The 21673-nt window shown below is 39.4% G+C and overlaps 1 protein-coding gene and 1 pseudogene across 9 annotated transcripts in view; both read left to right on the plus strand.

Moving 5' to 3' along the window:
• The window catches only part of DLG2 (discs, large homolog 2 (Drosophila)), a 2293993-nt gene that overhangs the window by 2035673 nt on the left and 236647 nt on the right, over nt 1–21673 (plus strand). The window lies entirely within an intron of this gene.
• LOC105509328 lies at nt 15598–16547 on the plus strand (annotated as a pseudogene). The gene has a single exon (XR_001001418.1). The product of XR_001001418.1 is annotated as a cellular retinoic acid-binding protein 2 pseudogene (transcript).

Genomic DNA, 21673 nt, shown 5'->3' on the forward strand with positions numbered 1-21673 from the left:
AAGGAAAAGACAAAAACTATTTTTTCAATTATAATGGTATGACGTGTTTATTGTTGAAACTGCAAAATACAGAAGCATGTTTAAAAAAACAATAGAAGGACTAAGCAATAATTTCTACTATCCAGAGGCAACCACTGGTTTCCCTTTTTATCTCATTTTAGTTCCATTTCTGTTTATGAAATACATAAGGGAGGTTATATTATATGTACAACTTACTACCCTGGTTCATTTTAGTTACATTATAGCATAAGCATTTAATAATGTCATCTAAAATATGTTACATAGGTTTTTCATGCAGACAAAGTTTTTCATGTTTTCAGATACATTCTTTTTTTATACTTCCACAGCCTGCCAAGCTTTTACTTTGAAAGTTAACTATCTTAAAAGGATATTTTATTGGGATTTTTTTAAATTATAAAAAATAAATAAGACAATAAAAAATAACTATTGATTTTGTTGTAGGTCCTTGCCATTTATTGTCAGCATCCTATAAAATTGTAATTGTGTTGTATATGGTAGTTACGGTAGTTGATACCTCCTTTTTCCTTTAACAGTGTTTTGTGGGCAATTCTTCATGTCCATACTTTTTTTTTCTTTTGTAAAAGTAAGTTTTAAAAGAGATCTAAGTTTCCGTAATAGGGATGTGACACTATTGACTTAGCCTATTTGCCATTATTAAACTTGTAGGTTGTTTCTGATTTTTCACTACTGTCATGATGAATATTAGGTTAGTTTGTTATGGGTTATTTATATGATCTTTCAGAGCTCACATCTAAAAACCAAAGCTTTTCAAGATAATTGGCATGGAAAAGAATTATTTGAAATGTAAAGAAAACTTTTGTTTTTGTTGTAATTTTTTGTGTTTTTTTTAAGACTGAGTTTCACTCTTGTTAGCTAGGCTGGAGTGCAACGGCGCAATCTCGGCTTACTGCAACCTCCGCCTCCCTGGTTCAAGCAACTCTCCTGTCTCAGCCTTATGAGTAGCTGGGATTACAGGCATGCACCCCCACACCCGGCTAATGTTGTATTTTTAGTAGAGACGGGGCTTCTCCATGTTAGTCAGGCTGGTCTCGAATTCCTGACCTCAGGTGATCCACCTGCCTCAGCCTCCCAAGGTGCTGGGATTACAGGCATGAGCCACCGAGCCCTGCCGTTTATTGAAATTTTTATGTGTACTATTCCATTAATGCTTGGCATTAAACATTACAATTCAAGAACCTAGGTTAATAAAGTCCCATTTTGTTTCTTTGTCACTGTTTTTTTCATCAGTGGGTTTACAGGATCCAGACTATAGAATCTGTGTGATATGTTAAGAGAGATTCCCTTTATATGCCATTGTAGGTGACCTTTATTATAAACATATTTGTGAGCTACAGAGGAAATGGGCTTTAACCAGTTAAAGATACTGGGTTAAAAGGCAAGAGCATGTGGCTTTCCTGGGGCTATGTGAGAGTTCAGTCCTGTCTGTGAAATGCTGGAACGGCACAGATGTACCATAGAGGATAATGTATTTTCCCCACTAGGGACTGGATTGATGCATCATTATATTATCATTTACAGCGCTTTTCGGAAGAACTGCAATTCCTTACCAACAGAGTATATTTGCTTTCTTCCCATCACCTCCTTAACTAATAAAATTTGTATGGACTGCGCAAAAATTGCTGTATTTAGCAAGTTTCGCTATTAGCATCTCTTTCTGTTCCAACTCTAGAGACCTTAAGTAACTTGAAACTTTTAAAAGAAAGTGCTTTGGTTAGCCTTTATTTGTCCATGAAGCTCAGGCTAGCTAGGAAGAATTTTCATGAGCACCAGGGAGAGACAGAGATCAGTGTCTTCGACCGCAATTTCAATCAACACACAGGAATTAGAGCTTTCTCTGGGCCCAGCCCCAGTCAGAACATGGCACAACTGAGTAGTGCAAGGTGCCCTAGCTTCCTCTGCCTCCAAACAAACCTGTCTTTCTTCTTTCCCAAAAGACTCATTTCTTTCTGCCAAGGCTGCCATGTAAATCACCTACTTTACCTTCATGGGCAATAATAACAGCTACTATTTGTAGAACTTTGTCAGTCTTGATAGCAGATACTTAGCATTAATTACCACATTTGCTCCTCTCAACACCCCATGAGATAAGTCACATTTCTACCTCTCAATCTCAGAAAATTGAGATTTATAAAGGTAAAATATTGTCCAAATTCACACCATTGTTAAGTAGCAGAAGATGTTTGAAACTGTGGGTGTCTATATCCTAGTCATTTCACCACACCCCCTTAAAAAGCACTTTTTAAATCAGAACTGACATTGTTAATCCTTTTGTACAGAAGTGAACTACCTGTTTAAGAGAAGATGTGTTGGGGGGGAAAAAAGTGAGCATTAAGGGGAATTTGCTGAGATATCCTGATCCCAAGCCAACACTGAGTTTGCAAAGGGGGTAAGTCCCTGGCAAGATCAGGCAAGATATTCTTTCAGTAGGTATCTTATACAGCTGACAAAGAAAGTACAAAATCATCTTTCTACTATAATAACGTGGAATAGCCTCAGGATGTTACCCTGGCAGGGCAATGCTGACTATCTCTCAACTTCAAATTAAGTAAGTTGATTTGTTAAACACCAAATTACAGAAACTTCCTTGTATACTCAGCCTTATGTAATGTGGCCCCTAGGCCTCTCCAGGCTTACCTATCAAGCTGGCTCACTTGTTCTCTGGGACCCAGCCATACTAGACTTCTTTTCCATCCCTACCACTGCTGGTTATCCCAGTGTCTGTGCCCTTCCTGTTGTTTTGTCCTGAATGCCTTGTATATATACACACATTTCAAGCCTTTTCAAGCCTTTCATTAACTATCATCTTCTCTATGATACCCCTTCCTCATCAACCTCTTCCTTTGTATGTCCCAGTATAACTGACATTGACTTCTTTCACAGCGTCCCTAATTCCATGTAGTCTTCTTTGTTCATCTTCCCTTACTGAGCTGAGAGCTTTCTGTGTACAAGGACTATGTCTTATTCTTCCTCAATTTCCTTTCTTTAACCCAAAGATTGACCTGAAGTGGCCCCTAAAGGATGGTTTAATGGATGGATGAATGAATAAAAAGATAAATGTTAATGATCAGGGATAATATTTACTGATACCTACTATGCTCCAAGCACTGTTCTAAGAAAGGTATATTTAAGTTCTTGAAAATATTATCTCTTTGGATCGTCATAACATCCCTATAAGGTAGGGATTATATTTATCCTAATTTTATCGATGGGAAATTGAAGTTCAGCAAAGTGAAGTAACTTGCCAAAGTTACTCAACTAATGAGTGACGGAGTTTGTGTTCAGATCTTTCTACTTTCAGAGCTGGGATTTTTAACCACCATAAATAACAATATGGCAGCTACCCAAAGGGGATGCCTCATCACCATCTCCCAGACTCCTGCCTGCTTGCTCCTTTTATAGAATCTACTTAAAGAAGTGTCTAACAAAGCCAAGACATCCTGTTGTGTGCTATTTCCCCAACAAGTACCCAAAATGGTGCTTTTCTATGTTATAAATGCTGTGTTTTAATTTTAAAGAAACCGAAAGAATTAGAGTCTTTATTTTGTCAGCCACTTAGCATAACCCTAAGTAAAGCAGGCACTACTAGAGCAATTGTTTGGGTTACAATATCTGAACACTTGTGATTCATTGTAATTTCCTACCTTTTGTATCTGATTATTAAATTTTCCTTTTCAATGCAGATGGAGCAAAAAAATGTAGATTATTAATTTTGTGACTATATAAAGGGTTTTATCCAGAGACAGTTTTATTTTATTATTTTCATTCCATTGTGGCATTTCCAGTTAATCCCCCAAGATGTATTATTTAAGGACATTGAAGAAATTTTTTAGGAACACAGTGAAAGAAAATAACTTTTCATTGGCATCTGTTCATCTTTTCTCATTTTGTTCTAAGACATTCTTGTTTTTAAATCATTTCTAACTCTCATAGTCATGGATCGATCTGGTGTGTGTTGGATTTTGATTCTCTACTTTTTTGTAGTCTTTCATCCACTGTGTTCAGGTTCCTGAGTAAAAGCTCCATCTTTATTTCTAAGTGGGCTTTTTCTCTCAAATATGTGGGAATAGTGCTGCATGACCTAGGAAGATGCCCGAAGGCCATCATAGCCTCTTTGCTCCTTAAGTCTCAATGACAGCCCCAGCAGCCAGCCTCCTACAACTTGTCTCCACCTCTCTTTGGCCCTTGAGCAGAAAGTTAAGGCCAAGGAAGGGCTCCTTCCCACTCTTTCTCAAAAGGAGAGGATAATCTTCACTGATGTGTGTTAATGCTTACTGTGTGTCAAGCCCCATGGTTAAGCTCTTTCAATATATTATTTTATTTACTCCTCAAAACAATCTTATAAGGCATGTACCAATTGCTATCCTAATTTTATTATTTAGATTAATTTAAACATTTAATTTTTATAAGGTATTTATTGAAAACTTTTGTTCCTCTCCTGCCCTCATTCATCTCACAAAGCTAATCACTATTTTTAGGTTTTTGTGTCTTTCTGGAGTTTTCTTTACAAATGCAGCAAACTATATTTGTGTGTGTGTGTGTGTGTGTGTGTGTGTTTGTATGTGTGCGTGCTTGTGTGGTGAGGGGATAGATAAATCAGATAGATACATATATACATACATACATGGAAAGACAGACGTATATACGCATACATACATACATACATGGAAAGATATACATAGATAGATAGATAGATAGATAGATAGATAGATAGATAGATTTTTAGCCCCATTCTTATATACCAAAGGAGCATTCTATAAACAGTATTCTATATTATTATTATTATTTTTAAATATTGTTTTTTTTTTGAGACAGAGTCTCGCTCTGTCATCCAGGCTGGAGTGCAGTGGCATGATCTCAGCTCACTGCAGGCTCCACCTCCCAGGTTCACTCCATTCTCCTGCCTCAGTCTCCCAAGTAGCTGGGACTACAGGCGCCCACCACCATGCCCAGCTATTGTATCTTTTTTTTTTTTTTTTTTGTATTTTTAGTAGATACGGGGCTTCATCGTGCTAAGCAGGATGGTCTCAATTTCCTGACCTTGAGATCCGCCCACCTCAGCCTCCCAAAGTGCTGGGATTACAGGCATGAGCCACCGCGCCCAGCCATTATTATTATTTTTTACTTAATACTGTGTCTTGGAGATCCTTATGTATCATCAGTACATAGAAAGTTTCTCCATTCTTTCTTGCAAGTGCAGAGTAGCCCAATGTAAATTGTGCCATAGTTTTACTACCTCAATTTTAAAGATGAAACCAGTTCCAGGAGCTAAATAACTTTCACTTGGAGCAGAGCAGGTTGATGTGCTTTGTTCTTTGCATCTTTTTTTACCCATTTGATATATTTGGGACATCTATCCTTATGCTCCTATCTGCCTTTATTGGGGCCCTTTAGATGTCTTCGCTAGACAGACATTTGGAAGCAGTTATTTGTAATTAGCTTTGGAAACCTAGGGCAAGATCACAGGTCCCAAAGTTTCTGATGTTTGCATATATTCAGAACTATTTTTTTCCTGCCCCTGCTGGACTTCTACCTGCAGTCCACTTCTAACATGTCAAAGACACAGCTCTCTCTAGAATGCAGTAAAAGCTACTGATATTTTTGGCTATCATTTAGCAGCCCTTTGCCTCTCTAATCACCTGATCCCACCTGGCTTCTGAACTCTTGGCTGCAGACCCTGACTTTACAACCACACTTCTGGAAGGTAACATAGGATGTGGAAGAGATAACATAGGATGAGGAAAAGATAATTTAGGATAGGCTTTCAGAGCTTGCCACATGGCAAAAACTCACTAAAGATATTATTATCCTCTCATGAAATTCTTTCAAAATCATGTAAACTATAGTACAATTATTATCCCTGTTTTACAGATATGTATACAGAGGATCAGAAAGTTTTTGTTTTGCCAGAGCTTACAGTCCTTAAGTGACAGAGATGATATTTGCATTGAGGTCGTTCCAAGCTAGGTTTCTCTATATTATGTCATCAAATAGAATTCAAAAGAAACCCATGTTACCAAATGTCACATGGAAGTACATATTTAGTATTGTACATACAGTTCAGGTTCACTCACAAAATATTTTTACTATGAGAAAAGATTCATGATTGGCATAAGATGCTGCTCTGTTCTTCTGCACATTATAATTATATGAAAATGAAACACCCACTGCCATTTCTGCAAACCTATCATCTATATATTTCATTTCAGTCTCAGAAATGTTTGAAACAGGGTTTTTAGCCAATTTTGGAATGAACATTTCCCTTTCAGCAAACATAATTATAATAGTAATAGTCACCATACTTGTTACATATCAGGCACTGTACTAAGCTGTTTACCTCTATTATCTCATGTACTCCCCATCACAACCCTGTGACATTAGGCATCATAGTCTTCATTTACAGACGGCATTGATGCTTAAGTGAGACTCAATGACTTATCCAAGTTTGTAGCAACTAGTACGTGGCAGAGACTGGATGACAATCAAGCCAGTCTGTAATCAAAAGCTCCTGTGTGAAATCACTGTGTTTTATCAAGTTGGCCTGTAACAAGGTTCAGAGTCCATGAGCCAAACCTATTGCAAGTCTTTTAGAATCACTTCTTACTGGCCAAAGATTTTAAAGTAAATGTCATAATTCTTACCAGCTGGTATCTCAATATTCTGGGCCTCTCTGTTCTTGAAAAAATATCACAATGTGGTGTGTGTTCTTTTTAAATCCCACCTGCATTGTTAGCACCTTTAATTTTTTTCAAGCTCTTTACATACCTTATATGCCAAGTCAGCAACTTTTCTTGGCCAGGTTGCTAGTAGAATCCCCCTGCCATGCCCCAAAGACATTATTTTTCTTTCTAAGCAACACCATTCCCAAGTTTGATCTTTCTAGATTACATGTTTAGAAACAGATCAGCTTGTTATATATAAGGGGTTGGAGGTTGATTTCTCTTAAGGAGAGTTCCAAAAGCTGAAGAACTTACTCTGGCTTAAAGAACCAAGTGTGGTCAACCAAATGCCTCTTAAAGCAAATTAGGTACCATCTGCTTCCCAAGACTTTGGGAGTGGAGACCTGCTGCTTAGAAACCTTGTTTGAATTAGTATTACAACAAGCCAGTGGCCTGTGGTTTGATTAATTACTCATGACTTGTTACATAAAAGTACTCTTTCCTAAGTGTATTCTTTGGATAATTAGATGTCATGTATTTGTTATTTTAGAGTCAACTTCATTTTCTTTCTGTAAGTAGCAAATTTATTATTGTTCACTTCAGTTGATCATTTATTGAGCACCTACCATATGCTAAGCACTGTTCAAGGCACTTTGAATTGTTGGGTAAAAAAGTAGAACCAAACTTCTACTTTCTCTTCCCCACAATCCAAAATGTTATAAACACTGACTCATTTCTCTGCGGGTAAAGAGCATGTCTTGTTGTTCTTACATTGAACACCTAGTATAGGACCTCACCCATAGAAAAATCTTTGTTTAGAGTAAAGTGAATGATCTCTTCTTTCATTTGCTTTCATGAAGGTGACTCTTAGCAGCCTTGAACCACAGAAAGGGAAATTATATTTCTGTTTAGGATGGCAAAAATTAAAAATGGATTTTTGACTTGGTACATATTCTCTTTTGTCTCGGGCTCCCATAGTGATTTACAACTCTCCAATAGCAATATCACTTTTCTTCCATTTGTGCTACGAAGTCCTTCATGTCAGGGACCATGTCCAATTTCTCTCTTTCCTTACTATGACAGACACAATACTCCGCACATAGGCACTTACTCAATATTTGTTGAATTGAATTAATCATAGGCTGCCTCATTTCCCTCTCAGAAGGTAGAGACCACATCTTGGTCATTTCTATTTCTATCATATCTATAGTATATTATGATGTACATTTTGTACTTAATATATGATCAGTAAATGCTTATGGACTTCAAATCTCCTCGTTCCCTTGGTTGGATTTTTTTGTACTACCATTTTGCTGTTTCATATCAAGATGCCCAAAACTGTGACTCAAGGAATGAGTGCCTTTACTAACTGACTGACTGACTGGCTTATCTAATGAGTAAATAATAACAATCAAGTACATATATAAAGTGCATTCTCATATAGCCACCAAATGTCCTCCTCTCACCTGCCACATTGGGAAACAGGGTCCAGAAAAGAAAGAGCTTGTCTAAGGTCACGTTAAGAGATTGTGCCAAAGCTAGGACTAGAATCCAGATTTCATTACCTCCAGCCCAGATTTTCTCCTTCCTAATATTAGTTCTCTCTCCTTTTCTTTACATCACCACTGCTGCCATCTAAGATCAGGCCCTATCCCTCCTACCTGGACTGCTGCCATTGCCTCCTGACTGTTCTCTATGCTCCCAGCCTCAACACCTCCAGTCCATCCTCCACATGGTTGCCAAGGTGATCTTCTAAAGTGCAAATCAGATCATGTTCACTCTGCTGTTTAAAGTCTTCCAGAGGCTCCCATGGCCTATGGGATGGAGTCCCCTGAACCACATGACAGAGAATGATCCACCCCCTGATTCCCAGGCCTGTCTCTTATTTCTCTCCTCAGAGTCTGTTTTCCAGCTGGTTTCAAATGTCTACAGTGATCATAATCTTCAGGTTGTTTCACACCACAGTGGAGCCTGTCCCCATTCCTCGTGTGCTCTCTGCCCGGACCACCAACTTCTTCTTCTTGGTTAATAGCTTCTTAGGTCTTATAAGTAGAGAGACAGGGGATTATTTTATTTATTTATTTTTTTTGAGACGGAGTCTCACTCTGTCACCCAGGCTGGAGTGCAATGGCACCATCTCGGCTCACTGCAACCTCCACCTCCTAGGTTTAAGTGATTCTCCTGCCTCAGCCTCCCAAGTAGCTGGAATTACAGGCACCCACCACCATGCCCAGCTAATTTTGGTATTTTTAGTAGAGACGGGGTTTCAACATCTTAGTCAGACAGGTCTCAAACTCCTGACCTCAGGTGATCCACCCACCTCGGCATCCCACAGTGCTGAGATTAGAGGCGTGAGCCACTGCAGCCAGGACTCTTTTACTGAATCACAAACTCTATCCTCTTTCCCTCCCCACACATACCTTCTCCCTCATTAGAGGTGATCGCTAAGCACCTCATATATTTTCTTCTATCTTAATAGTGGTAACACGTCTTTCACTTTCACTTAGTTTGCGAATCCTCGGAGTTCTGTGAACGTCTTAAGGGCAGGGGCTGGGCTAGTCATGTTTGTATTCCCAGAACCTGGGACTAGGTCAGGCATATAATAGATGCTCCATTACACTGCTGCTGACTCTCTGGAATAAATATAGCTTCCATAACCCTTCACAGTGAATTAACTCAACTTATGGTTTTCTTTAAATTAAGCCTCACATGGAATGATAGTTGAATTATGTAAGACCTAAAGGAAAGAGAATGTATTTAAAGAAAACCAGCACTTGAAAATGCCTTACTTTTATAGGTGGTGAACAAATATTTCATAGCAACCAGGGGATAATGTATCAGCATACTGTTAATGCAAAGCAGACAGGGGGCCACTGAATGTGTCTCTGAAGCTCTTTGCCACTGCTTCCCCACTGCTTCTCTCTTTAGCCCCCAGTTTACTGAAAAAAGTCAGTGTGGTTACCTATTCAGTGAAGAGAACTTGTGCCACATTCCGATCTTTCATCATGGAATAGATTTTCAGCTACATTTCCAGCTCAGTTGTTAAACCCATTCCTGCCTGATTTGCCAATTGCAGAAGTGTTCATTTGTTTATTTATTTATGATGCGAGTCCCTTGGGTTCAAAAATCTCTTCAAAATGCTACTGCTCCATCTGGTTTAAATAGAGCATACTAAGAAGAAATGAGAGAAACAATGGGACCGTGAGGTTGAAGGAAAAAAGGAACAGTCTGGCAAACAGGAAGCAGAAGGAAATTAAGATTCTTTTTTCTTTCTTTATGACTTTGTGCTGGGGGGAGGGAAGCTATTTTCAGCAAGAAGACATGGTTGCTATCTGGAAGTTCACATTTCTATCTGCAATGATCTGATATTCAAAATCTGTGAGGTCTGAGTCCATGAATGACTGTGAATCATGTTCAGGCAGGCTAGTCTCCAGGGCCCGGGACAATGGCCTTTGTTCTTCCCTTTTCTTATCTGTTTCATTATTCTCTTGGGCATTTAATATGCTGAACACAGGCAGCCTTGTAGGATGTTCTTTCTATTCAAGGGTAGGCATTTTGGCTTTGGACATTCTAGATTCTCCAGCAGAAGAGCCATTTACCTGGCTAATGCTTTTTGTTTGTTTGACATCCTTGAAGGGCATGGTGGTGAGAAATGTAGTCTTTTGGCATCCCTCAATTCCTAGAGTCCCAGCTCTGTTGTTTACTACCTGTGTCATCCTGGGGACACTGCTTTGCTTAACCTCTGAGCCTCAGTTTCAACAGCTCTTAAGTGGGGCCAATAATAATACTTATGTATTAAACTTGTCAAGAAGATTAAACAAGCTATGTAAGAAGATTTCACAGTAAACACTCAGAAATCAATAGCTATTTTTATAAGATCTGCCTGTACTTCACTTTACATGCCCATTGGGTTTTACAGCACTCCTCTGTGAGAAAGATACAGAAGGCATTTGTGGCCCAGTTTGACACAATTGCACGAGGAAGGGGCTCACAAACCAGAGAAACCCTGCTCCCAGTGATTGGTCCCTTTCCGATCTGTCACCTTTGGCTTGTGGTTGCATATCCTCTGTTCACCTTTTCTAAAGAATGACTCAGAGCCTTTCCTTCTGACAGCAAACCCTCTGAAACAGAGACAATAGCAATCAAATACTTTGGCATTATTCACCCAGAGAGCTAAAAGCTGTCTCTGCCTTCCACATTTAAAGTGTAGGATACTGCTTTAAAAAGCACTAAGCAAGGACAAAATAATGCGATTGGGTCACATCTTTAATTTGTATTACTTTCCCTTTTATCAAAAGGGAAGAGGACAGGGTACGGTGTCCTCCACAAAGGAGGGCAGGAGAGAAGGGTGGAGCAGCAGGCACAGAGCTGCCTTCGCCGTTTCCACACCCTACTACTGTGCACGGTTTGATTGCATGTTGCCTGCTGTTCGTTTGGCCCTTCCTGAAGGGACTGGAGGGCAAAAGAAGGACTCTGCTTCCAAAGTTGGGGAAGGTAATTAGAAGCTACATACTACACTCAAACTGTCCAGTGCCTATTCAACAGTACTAAAATAATGCTCAAATTCACCAGACAGCTTTTCCTGTGTGCACTCATGCCCCCAGACCCAGCATGGTCAGCCAATCTACAGTGAATTTATTTCAGACATATGACAAGGACTGACACTTCTCCTCACTTTGGTACTGTAAAAACTAACAATAACATGTTAGTTATAATAATACCAGTAGCTGTTATAATCAAAACTCAAAATAAATAAAGGTTTAAACAATTAGAAGCTTATTTACTTCTTTCAGAAAGCTTTAAGCTGGTCTTCTTGGCTAATGGGCAACTCTCCCCTGGTCAGTGATTTAGGAACTTTAGCTTTTCCACACTATGGCTCCTTCATCTTCAACATGTAGCTCTGAAGCCAAATGATTCATTGCATCAAGCTAGTAGAAGGGAAACAACATGAAGGCTTGTGAGGGGAATATTTTTATGGGCCAGGCTTGTTCTCTTACATTGGCCAGAACTCACATTCCCTTGGCCCGGACTCAGACACATGGCCACACCTAATTTTTAGGGTAGAGTCTAGTTTTGTGCTCTGGGAAGAGAGGAAATGAGTTTAGCTTACCAGATAGTCTCTGCCTTAAAACAATAATGACAAAAATTAACATTTATAAAGCATTTATTTTGTGCCAGGCACTGTGCTAAGCCCTTTACCTACATCATTTTAAAATTCATATACCATATTATTCACTTGTTTAAAGTATACAATTCAGTGGGTTTTAGTATATTCACAGAGTTGTGCAACCCTCACCACAATCAATTTTAGAGCATTTTCATCATCTCCAAAAGAAACCCCATAACTATTAGCAACTCCTCATTTCCTCCCACCCCCTATCTCCAGCCCTAGGCGCCATCAATCTATTTTCCATTCATATGGATTTGCCTATTTTAGGCATTTCATATAAACAGAAGACCTACATTCTTTTATATAACCTTTACCATGATCCTAAAAGTTAGGCGTGTTATTACTTCCATTACAGAGAATCAAGCTGTCTAAATGATTTGCCAATAACTTTAAGCCCTGTCCTCATTGAACTCCATTATGCTATACTGCATCCCAATTATAAAGAATAATCATTGGCCAGGCGCGGTGGCTCAACCCTGTAATCCCAGCACTTTGGGAGGCTGAGATGGGTGGATCACGAGGTCAGGAGATCGAGACCATCCTGGCTAACATGGTGAAACCCCGTCTCTACTAAAAACTACAAAAAAAAATTAGCCGGGCGAGGTGGCGGCGCCTGTAGTCCCAGCTACTCGGGAGGCTGAGGCAGGAGAATGGCGTGAACCCGGGAGGTGGAGATTGCAGTGAGCTGAGATCCGGCCACAGCACTCCAGCCTGGGTGACAGAGCGAGACTCTGTCTCAAAAAAAAAAAAAAAAAAAAATAATCATGCCATGATTTGTGGCAGGGAAGGAAGGGGTGTTTGTTTGCTTATTTTTTAATGACTATTATAACAACAAACTGACGTCTTTACAACAGGCTCCTTTACTGAAATGACAGGTACTTAGGTGTCAGAAAGCTTCAGGTTTGAAGCTCAGATCTACCACTTACTGGATACATACAAAATATACACTGCTTAGTTCCTCTTGAGTCCCAGTATCTTTAACCTATAAAATGGGAATAACAAATTCCCGTTTGCTGGGAGGAGTCAAAAGGAGATTAACATATATGAAAGCTCTTCTCACAACTTTACATAGTCCATGTCCTGCCAGTGTAGTTGTCCTTGCTTAGAAGTGAAGTTATAGCTATAATTGGGCAGCCACAGAAATTATGTTCACATGTCTGGGTCTTCTGGATAACATCCAGGAAAAAATTATTGTAACTTGCACTTTTCGGTATCCACATTACAACCCAGGAGTGGCCAAGACCCTGGGAGAATCTGCTACAATGAGAACGAGAAAAAAGGGAACATATTCTCCAGGACAGAAAAGCATATGCAGAGTATCTTCTATCGGCTTCTGATCTCCACTGGGCAGAGCAGCTTGTTACAGGCACCTAGAAAGAACCAGCTGAGCCAGTGTAAGTTTGAAGTTCCTTGGGAAAGAAGATAAGCTGGCTGAGTTTCTGTAGGCAAAGAGCCAGTAATGAGGTTTCCAGCATTCCATCACATGTCCTTTTCATCACTTTCAGCTCAGCCAGAGACAGCAGAGCCTCATACGCAGGGGCCAAGTGTATACTTGAGAGACTTGAAGAGGTAGAATGAAAAGTATTGTGAATGAATGAATTGTACTTTTGTTCCATTGACCTGTTCCCCACCCTACCCTGTCTTTAGCAATAAATATTTTAAAAGCTAGATAGGAGAGTACAGAGAAGGCAGTGGAGCCAGAGGGGAAGTTATATTACATGTGACTAGTTAAGGTACATAGCCAGAAAAGACCATAAGAGAAAACGGTCCTGAACTCTAAGTGAAATCAAGTGCAAGTGCATATTTCGGCCTTAAAAAATTATCCTAAAAACCTCTGATTCTGCCATTTCCTAAGTGCATGGACAAGTGACAACCTCTCTGAACCTACATTTCCAGATAAGATTGTTATTGGAACCATGACTTATAGCCATGCAAGCTGCAACGTGCACATGTCCAGTAGACTCCAATTATATACACAAGGGGCCAGCAAACTTGTTTTGTCAGGGGCCAGATGCCAAGCATTTTATATTTTATAGGTCATACAATCTTTCCTGAAATAGTCAACTCTGCCATTGTAGTGCAAAAGTAGTGATAGACAGTACATAAATACGTAAATGGATGTGGCTGTGATTCAATACAACTATTTATGGTCATGAAATTCATGAAATTTGAATTTCATGTGATTTTCATATAAAAGTTTCTTTTCTGATTTTTCTTTCAACAAACTGAAAATGTGAAAAACATTCTTAGCTTATAGACTATATAAAAATGGACAGTGGGACAGATTTGCCCACAGGCCATGGTTTGCAGACACCCCCCCACCCCCACCCACAGCATGGACCAAAATGTTTGATACCCTCTACAGAGGTGCAGTATGACGTCCAGATTAATATAAGAGCAAATAAGTACTTGTAAAGGCATTAATGTAGTGCCTGCCCCTTATAAGTATTCAGCAAATGGTTATTATTACAATTAGCTCTTTCAAAAATAATGAATATTAACTCTGTATTTGCCACTGACCTTTGCGGGGGAAAGCCATTATGTTTTGGTTGTTTAACATTTCTACTATATTAAACTTGTACTGTAATTAAAATATATATTAAAAATAAAAACTAAAAAACTGGTTTGGACAGATAGTGGCACTAGTAGGCCACAGAGATTTTTGGTTTTTTTCTAATGTTCTGGTGTTGCTTCTTCAATTCCTAGATATTTCTTTAGTACTTGGTCTGTGCTTCTGGGTGCTCCATAAATCAATGACATTAGGAGATCTTGGTATTCTTCAAAGTGGTTATACGAACCCCAGTGGTAGCCAAGACCTTCTCTTTTTATTAATTTTTCATCACAGCCTTTAAATTTCTGTTTTGTTGTATGTTTTATAGTGTGCCACATTGTGCCACAGTAATATGGTTACACAATAATTTATAAATATGTAAATATTAAGATAATGGGTGAGTACGCAAAATGATTTTAAATGATGGTGTCAGCAAGCAAAGTTTTGAAACCACTGGTTTAGGAAGTAAACAGATAAATATATCCCAATGGGAAACCAGAGTTGGCATGAGTGATGAAGGCTCTTATTCACAATGACACAAGTGTTTTCAGGACATGAACTGACATTTAGTCTGGTATCTTATTTTGACATTTAATGTAAGTACATTATGTGAGAAACAAGATAGTTTACATTTTTTTTATTTCATAAGAACACAGCAGCTGTATGAACTAGATAATATTATCCTCATTTTATAGATGAGGAACCAAGGTTTAATTCAGAGAAGTTAAGCAACTTGTAAAGGTCAGCTTGAATGAATCAGGACAGTCTAACTATAAAGCATGACATTTTCCACTTTAGCCTTCATTGAATTGAAGAAGTTCATTAAAAAAATGATTAGTCTCTGGTATTCCTACTCTCAAGTTAGTCTTTTTTCCATCACATGTACTTATGTTATTAAGTGCTAAATGGATAAAATTTCACTCCTCCAGAATTCCGTGGTTAACCCCTACCATCTCTTTGCATATGCTTCTTACTCTGATTGGAACACTTGTTGTTTAGATATCTCGATATCTCCTACTCATCCATTAAGACCCAGCTTAAGGCTCATCCACTTCTTCCAGAAGCGTTCATGACCTCAGTCCCCAGACTGAGTTATTAGATGCCATTCCTCTCAGCCTCTATAGCACCGTAATGAAAGTCCTTATAAAAATATGCTACGCAGAGCTTTGGGGTTGTCCCTGGTCGTGTCTTGGTTCCTGAACCTCACGACCCGGCAGCGGCAACGTCTCTTTTGACTAAAAGACAGTGTCCAGTGCTCCAGCCTAAAGGTCTAAGGGGACCGCCACCCGCGCCGCCACCATGCCAAACTTCTCTGGCAATTGGAAAATCATTCGATCGGAAAACTTCGAGGATTTGCTCAAAGTGCTGGGGGTGAATGTGATGCTGAGGAAGATTGCTGTGGCTGCAGCGTCCAAGCCAGTAGTGGAGATCAAACAGGAGGAGACACTTTTCTACATCAAAACCTCCACCACCGTGCGCACCACAGAGATTAACTTCAAGGTTGGGGAGGAGTTAGAGGAGCAGACTGTGGATGGGAGGCCCTGTAAGAGCCTGGTGAAATGGGAGAGTGAGAATAAAATGTTCTGTGAGCAAAAGCTCCTGAAGGGAGAGGGCCCCAAGACCTCGTGGACCAGAGAACCGACCAATGATAGGGAGCTGATCCTGACCATGAGGGCGGATGATGTTGGGTGCACCAGGGTCTACGTCCGAGAGTGAGTGGCCATGGGTAGAACAGCATCCGGAGCCCACCGCTGGCCAGGCTCACTGCCCTGCTTCACTGCCCCCTCCCTCCCACTCCCTTCTAGGATAGTGCTCCTCTTACCCCAGTCACTTCTAGGGGTCACTGGGATGCCTCTTGCAGGGTCTTGCTTTCTTTGACCTCTTCTCTCCTCCCACACACCAACAAAGAGGAATGACTTGCAAGAGCCCAGATCACCCATTCTGGGTTCACTCCCTGCCTCCCCAAGTCAGCAGTCCTAGCCCCAAACCAGGCCAAAGCAGGGTCTCTCTAAAGGGGACCTGAGGGCCTGAGCAGGAAAGACTGGCCCTCTGGCTTCTACCCTTTGTCCCTGTAGCCTATACAGTTTAGAATATTTATTTGTTAATTTTATTAAAATGTTTTAAAAAATATATGCTATGCAGCTGTGTAGTTAGCTATTATCTATTAAATTTATTACTCCCTGGACTGAGAGCCTAAGGAGAGGGAGAATATGACCTTGATTACATTGTTCTTCTGTCATTCATATAATGTAGGCATACATTCAATAATGTAGTGCCTGGGACATCGTAAGCCCTCCATATGTACTCACAGACTGAAAGAATCTCTTCTTTACTGATTTGAAGTCTGAGATAACTTTGGCAAAGGGATAGATTGAAATGGTCTTAACTAAGGTTTCTCAGGATAGGACTAATTGGTGGTCCCCAAATTAGATTATAGGGGATCAGATAATGGATAAGCAAAGAAGGCAAACTCTTATATGTATGAACACTTTTCCTTCTGAGTTTTCTCAGAAATTGAAGAAGGTACACACACTCATACCAATCAAATTTATATTAATGATGTATATGACATCAATATATATTAATTTCTATATATACTTATGTTTATATGTATTCACGCATACTCTTGAACATGAATTCATAAAAATAGACTGCCACAATTTCTATAAACTGTCATGGATCACTGAATGTTCAACAAGAGGGTGAAGTTTATTAACACTCTCCAGACTGGCCCATCTTGCAAAGTCATCCAGTTGCTGTAAATCTCCTTTAGTCCTAAAGTCGTTTCCCTTCTGGATGCATAAATCTACTTCTTTCTTTGAAGGGAACTAGCATTTACTGCAAGCTTTTATGGTGTTCTAGATACTTAACAGAAGTGATCTTATTTAATCCTCAGACATTTGTATAAGCCCACAAATCCCGAACCCAAAAGAAAATGGATCAAGTCAAAAGCAACTCAAGAATTTTACTGAAAACTAGGAAATCTATCATTAAAAAGGAAGGGGACAAGACTAAGGAAATTTCTGAATTAATGAATATTGTTAAATTCAAACAAATTCATTGCATGGGATTATATCAGATTAATTTCATGGTAATTAATTGAGATTGTGACCGTTAATACGGACACTTTGTTTATGAGCAGGGACCTCTACAATTGATTGAGAGCAAAGTTTCTTCTCTCTACCAAGTGTGTCACTGTTTGTGAAGAGCTTCCTTTTTTTTTTTTTGAGACAGGGCCTTGCTCTGTCATCCAGGCAACACAAGTGCAGTGATGTGATCATACCTTGCTGCAGTGTCAGCGTGGCTCTCCTAGGGTCAAGTGATCCTCCTCCCTCAACCTGCTGAGTAGCTGGGACTTCAGATGTATGCCATCATGACCAGCTGATATTTCCTGTTTGTTTGTTTTAGTCTAGATGGGGCCTCACAGTGTTGCCCAGGCTGAGGACTTGTTGCATAAAGGGGACAGCATTGGAACATTTGTTTTCAGACTTTTATGTTTCATAATCCAGAAACATTTCAGAACAAACTTCTATAGGCCACAGAATTGCCAACATTTTATGATGTCAATAAAATGCAAGACATTAAAAAACAAAACAAAAATGTATGAAAAAAAAATCCAACTACTATTTATTCTCACCATTGTTTCAGAAGTAAAAAGAACAATACCAAAACAATAGGAAGAAAAAATAAATAGCAGGAAGGCAATAATTCTATAATAAAAGAAGGCCATTTTAGCTTGTTGAAAAAATCACTACATCCTACTTACTTTTCTCATTCTTCTCTGGACCAACAAGGGCCAGGGACCAGTGTCTAAGAACCACCACCCCTGTGCATAGACTTTGAAGCCATACAGATCTGGGGTTAAAGCTCAGCCTTACCAGTTTCTAGCTGTGAAACTCGAGGCAGGTTACTCAACTTTTCTCAGCTGCGATTTTCTCATGTACTAAATGAGGATAATATCTGATTGACTATATTCATTTATATTCATTTCCTAAGGCTGCTGTAACAAAGTACCGTAAACTGGGTGGCTTAGAATAAGAGAAATGTATTGTTTCAACATTCTGAAGACCAGAAGTCTGAAATCAAGGTGTTATTTTGGCCATTCTTCCTGCGAAGGCGCTAGGGAAATATCTGGTCTAGGACTCTTCTCTGCCTTCTGGTAGTTTCTTAGTTTGTGGCAGCGTAACTCCCATCTCCACAAGACGTTCTCCCTGTGTGCACCTCTGTGCTCAAATTTCCTTTTTATGAGGACATCAGTCACATGGAACTAGATTGAAGTAGTGTCCCACCATATTCCAGTGTGACCTCATCTTAAGTAATATCATCTGCAACAATTCTATTTCCAAGTAAGGTCACATTCTGAGGTACTAGGGGCAAGGACTTCAACACATGAATTTTGGAGTGACACATTTCCACCCATAACATTGACCAACCTCTGGAATTGAGGATAGGCTGAATATATTAGAAAGCACCAATAAAGCATCAGAAAGAAAAATAAGGGAGGGTTGTTTGTTTTTTAGAAAAATTTATAATTGAGAAATTTATAATGTGGGGACAGTAAGAAATTTGTGTAAGGATATAGGACTAAGAAGTAGTGAAGATAAGACTTCAAATACATTCATTTAATAAGCACATATTACATATAACATTCATTTAACGTGTACATATTATGTGACAAGCCCTGTTCTGGTGCTGGAGATTCAACCAAGGACAAAAACGACAAGGAACCTGGCCTCATGGAGCTTACATTCTAGTTGGGGAGAGGAGCAAAAATAAAGAAATAAACAAATAAATATAACATATTTCATATATACATTTAATATATAATATTTAGTATATAATGTTTAAGCAGAGATAAGTACTATAAATTTTTTAGAAGTCTAATAAGAGGGAAAGATAAATGGAGGAATAGAGGATGCTGTTCTCTATACAGGATGTCAGGGAAATCTCCTCCTCCAAGGAGACACTTGAGCAGATGGAATACTGGTTGCAGTGAAAGGAGCAAATTCCAAGTGAAAAGGGAGCTGCTGAAGGGAGCTGAGCAAGGAGTGTTGGTGTCTGAATCTTGTTTTAAAAACATGGCTGGCTGCTTTGTGGAGGAAGGGTGGCAGCAAGGCAAGAATGGAACCAAGCAAACCAGTGAAGAGGTGGTTACAGAAATCCATGTGAGAAATGATAGTGGTATAGATTAGGGAGTTGAGGGTGGAGATGAAAAAAAGACTGAGGGTACATTTTGAAGGCAGAATTAACAGGATTTGATGATGAATAAGGCATGGGGTGTAAGTTAAAAAGGAGAGCCAAGAATGACTCCCAGATTTTTGGCCAGAGCAACTAGGTCAATGATTGTGCCATTTATTTAAATGGTGCATATTGGGAGTAGAGCAGATTCAGGAGAGGAAACCAAGAGTTTAGTTTTGAACATTTTAAATATGAGAAGCCTATTATTAAACAATCAAGTAGCGATGCTTAGATGTGGTATGCAGCTGGATATAAGAGTCTGGAGCATAGAGCATAGATAGAGACTGGAGATCTACATGTGGTAGCCTTTGATCCACAGATGGCATTTGAGTCTTGATACTGGACTGCTAGCCTTGGGAGTGAGTATAAAAAAGAAGTCTAATGACGAACTTGGGGACACTCAAATTTAAAATATCAGAAAGCAGAGAAGGGCCTAGCAAAGGAGACTTAGAAGGATAGATTAGTGAAATAGGAGAAAAACCAAGGGGGTCTTGGAAACCAAACAGAGACAATGATTGATTCAGGGAAGTTGTAATTGATTCTGCCAAATACTGGGAGAGGTTGAATAAACTGAAGACTGTGCACTGGATATTGATTTTGTGAGTGACAATGTTTTCATTTACCTTGATAAGAACAATTTTAGTGGGAAGTCTGATTGAAGTCAGTAAAGGAGAGAATGGGACGTGAGGAAGTGAAAACAGACACTAATGTTTTATGTTATCTGTTGCCGCAAATGCTTAGAAGCAGTGGATGTGATAGTTAAGAGAACAGGTGCTATAGTCTTAGACCTCAGCTATTATTCCTACTGTGCCATCTGTTAGTAAGTCACCTAACCTTTCTAGCCAGAGTCCTCACCTATACAGTAGAGATAATAGTACAGACCATTTCAAAAAGTTGTTGTCAAGGTTAAATGAGAAATGTGTGTAAAGTTTTGTCAGCCCATAATAAGTGTTCAATAAATATTAGCACCATCCCTAATTTAAGCAAAATATTGGTATAGCTTCAAGACTCTACATAGTTCATTATGTCTGAGAGTAATTGTTGGTTGAGGTGGTAATTATGAAAGAATATGTATAAAATTATGATTATCTGTGATGGGAGCAGAGAAATGCTGCAATATAAGAGTTATAATGACTCATATATATTAATTTTTCATGGGATGATGATGGAATAGCCAGGTAGCAGGGGGAACTGGACAGGGAAGAAATGGCTCCTGAGGGTATTTTGGGGGCTAAATGTAGGTGGAAGGCACAGAGAAGACTTGGAGACTAGACCAAGCCATTTCAGATAATATGTGGATAACCCACTTTAGATGTATAGGAAGTAACCATTGATCTTGTAGCAGTAGTTATCACTTGTTCTTTGTTTACATCTGGCTTTTCTTACCAGTTTAGAAGAACATGTCTTCCTCCACCCCTTAGCTCCAATTATATTTCTTACTTCTGCTCCTATAGTACCTACTATTAAGTATGGTCAAGAAAGAGGGCATCTCATCCATGCATATTCCAGACCCTCTAGTAACATGCTCAGAGGAAAAACTAAACAAGGAGAGAACAGCCTGTATGTGAGCAAATTAAGTTGGCCACAGAGTTATTTTCTGGAAACATGGAGCTAAGAAAATCTCTCATGTCTAAACCTGCATATCCTGCAGCATGACAGCATAGCCTTGTCTCACAGAGGGTTACTTCTGATGTCTCTCAAGGAATGCTGACTGCATACTTGGAGATAGCAGTTTCTGATAGGGAGGAGCTCATCTGATAGAGACCTCACCAGTGGCCGAATACTAGGCTATACTGACTTACAGTAGGAGTTAGCAGTGGAACGTTCAAGACAGAGATACCTGTCTTCCTGCTTGGCACACTGTGACTTAGTGGCTGTAAGTGTATGGTTACATGCAAAAGTTAATTGTTTTTATGGGTTTTGTGGTGGGAGCTTGTTTGAAAAGGGTAAGGGAAGCCAAGATGGTCTCACAGTGGATAGCAGACATGTTGTAAATTTGCTTTCTTGGGCTGATGC

This window comes from Colobus angolensis, unplaced genomic scaffold (assembly GCF_000951035.1).
Source record: "Colobus angolensis palliatus isolate OR3802 unplaced genomic scaffold, Cang.pa_1.0 Scaffold174, whole genome shotgun sequence".
Taxonomy (NCBI): Eukaryota; Metazoa; Chordata; class Mammalia; order Primates; family Cercopithecidae; genus Colobus; species Colobus angolensis.